The following is a 2,835-nucleotide window of genomic DNA, read 5'->3' as shown; positions in this document are numbered from 1 at the left end:
AGTTGCAGCTGAAACAACTGAAGTTGAACATTGTATGGCCTTAAACCAGGGACATGTCATAAAATGCCATGGTGCCTTCACTCTCAGTTATGGTATCTATGCACATACATCGTTCATATAACCAACCCTTACAGGAACCATACGTCTGTACCCCTACCAATATTGCCACTCAATATTCCCATTGACGGCTGCCCTTTCTTTTCCTTCGCTCAGCTAACAGCGGCTTTCCTCTCGTTCGATGACTCAACCATTGCCAGCCCCAGCCGATCCTCCCACAGGAGCCAAGGAAAAGCTTCTTGTAACACATTGCAATGGATGAAATGCTCACATCCCAGTTTTACTCTCTCAGGGCTGGTCGCCTACCTCTTTCTCTGGTTTTCTGCCCCAGGAAAGGCAACCTCAAAAGGTGAACAAGCAAACGTGTACAGTTTTTGTTTTGTTTTGTTTTAATACGAAGCGCTTCAGGCTCGTCTACTTCATTACACCGGTGCAACTCAGAGTGAGCTCTGCCAGTGTAAATCCTGCTTACTATAAAGGGGCAGCACATTGACAATAAAGGTTTGCAACAGAAGAGTATTGGAAACCTGGCATGTCACACCTGCCTCTCTGCATTCATTACATAGAAGATATCTGGAGTCCTGTGTCCAGTTTTGGGTCCCCCCACTACAGAAAGGATGTGGACACATTGAAGATAGTCCAGTGGAGGACAATAAAAATGGTGAAGGTGCTGGGGGACATGACTTGTGAGGAGAGGCTGAGGGAACTGGACTTATTTAGTCTGCAGAAGAGAAGACCGAGGGGGATTGAAGAGCAGCCTTCACCTCCCTGCAGGGGGGCTGCAAAGAGGATGGAGCTGGGCTGGTCTCAGTGGGGGCAGACGACAGGACAAGGAGCAATGGGCTCAAGCTGCAGCAAAGGAAGTTGAGGTTGGATATTAGGGAAAACTTTCACACTAGGAAGGTAGTAAAACACTGGAACAAGTTACCCAGAGAGGTGGTGGACTCTCCATCCTTGGATGTTATGAAGACTGAGCTAGACAAAGCCTTGGCTGGGATGATGCAGCTGGGGCTGGTCCTGCTTGGAGCAGGGGTTTGGACTAGATGTGACCTCCCGAGCTCCCTTCCAGCCATCCTTGTCTGTGATTCGACGACATGTGTGTTACAGCCTTTTTGGAGAGAGTTTCTCTCTATTTCCAGCATTCAACACCAGAGGCTCATGATCCCTGAACTTAGCCAAGATTGCTCTTACAGTGCCCACTCTTACTTGAGTGTGAAACGGGACCCAAAATGCTAATGGGCTCAAAGTTGTCACGCTCTTCATTCGTGTTTGTGTCACTGCACTGCATCAATGAGCCAGAGACCCAAGATTATTACTTGTGGGCAGGGGCAGTTCAAGGAGGAGTGTGATGGTGTGGCTACACCCCCTCTTTCAGACCATGTTGTGGGAGTAGCAGCCAGAAGCATTTAAGTCTCCATAGCAGGTAAGAACCGTGCCTCCCTCTCTTCCCCTCCATACTCAGTTGCGTTCCTCCTCCATCCTAACACCCGCTCCCCTGCCCAGGGCTGCTGCTGTCCTTGCAGTCCCCAGCTCACCCAGGACCACTCCAGCCAGGCTGCACTGAGAGCTGGGCTCAGGCAAGAACAGCAGCATTGGCAGGTGGGTTTCCCTTCCCTGTCCAATCTCCCTGGGTGCTCCCCACCATCCTGGGAGCATGGTTAGAGAGGAGGAGGCTATCCACTGCTGTCACGGGCCCTGGCTCAGCCCGGCTACCTGTGCAGCCCTGCAGGAGCTCCCCCTGCCCCCAGGCCAGCCAGGGAGAGCAGCAGCCAGGGGACAGGAAGTGTTTCTTACCTGATTTAGGGACTTAAAGGCCATGGCTGCTGTTTCTGTGGCATGGTTTACCTGCTGCAGGGGGGTGGGAGTCTGGGAACAGGGGGTGCAGCCACCCCTCGAGTGCCAGTTGCTGCTACCTGCCTTTCCTCTTATCAAAATCCTGGATCTGCCCATGCTTGTGTGTGCATCTTATCTATGAGCCCTAGGACAGGATCAGGACCCCAGCACCAGGTGTTGCGCACAGAATAAAGAAGCGGGCCCTTCTCCCAAGAGGCGACAGTCTCGGTATAAAACAAGCAGCAATAGATGGACACAGATGAGTGCATTAGTGGTGAGGAACCAATGAGGCCATATTGGTCCTCGTGGCATGTAGCAGACTCAGCACACCAGCGACTTCATCATTGTCAAGGTGGTAATTACCTGGCTCAGAAATTTGCGTGTTGCCCCTTATCTGTGTTAAAGTCAGGATCAGACTCCCTGACCTGCACATTAGGACTCACTGCCCTGCATATTAGGCTCAGGAACAGGCCTCAGTGCAGGAGTGGGCAAAATGCAGCCTGCAGGCCACATCTGGCTTGCCAAGAGATTTTACCTGGTCTATGGTGGGTCCCTCAACCCTGCCCATCTGAGATGCAGGGGGCAGCCCAGGCCATGGTGCATATGGCAGGACACAGTTGGCACAGGAGCAGGTGGGATCTCTATGGAGAACTGGCCTGGGACATGGGGTGGGCACAGTGTGCTTGGCCAGGGAGATGGGGTGGGATGGGGCCATGGGCAGGCAGGTGGGGAGCAGAGCCTGGGAGCAGGAAGGGTGGCCCAGACCCCAGCCCCTCACTGTCACCACCCGGTGATCTTGGCCCCAGCCCTGTCCCACTCCCCAGATGCCACTCCCAGATGCCATCCCATCCCATCCACCCGGTTGATCCTGCCCTGCCCACAGGGATCCCAGGCTAATCTCCGTAGAGACCCCCACCCACCCGCTCTGTCTGGCGCCCCCAGACC

Source organism: Gavialis gangeticus, unplaced genomic scaffold (genome assembly GCF_001723915.1).
Source record: "Gavialis gangeticus isolate Ggan-Ray unplaced genomic scaffold, GavGan_comp1, whole genome shotgun sequence".
Taxonomy (NCBI): Eukaryota; Metazoa; Chordata; order Crocodylia; family Gavialidae; genus Gavialis; species Gavialis gangeticus.
The sequence above is the reverse complement of the archived record's forward strand: the minus strand, read 5'-3'. Positions refer to the sequence as shown.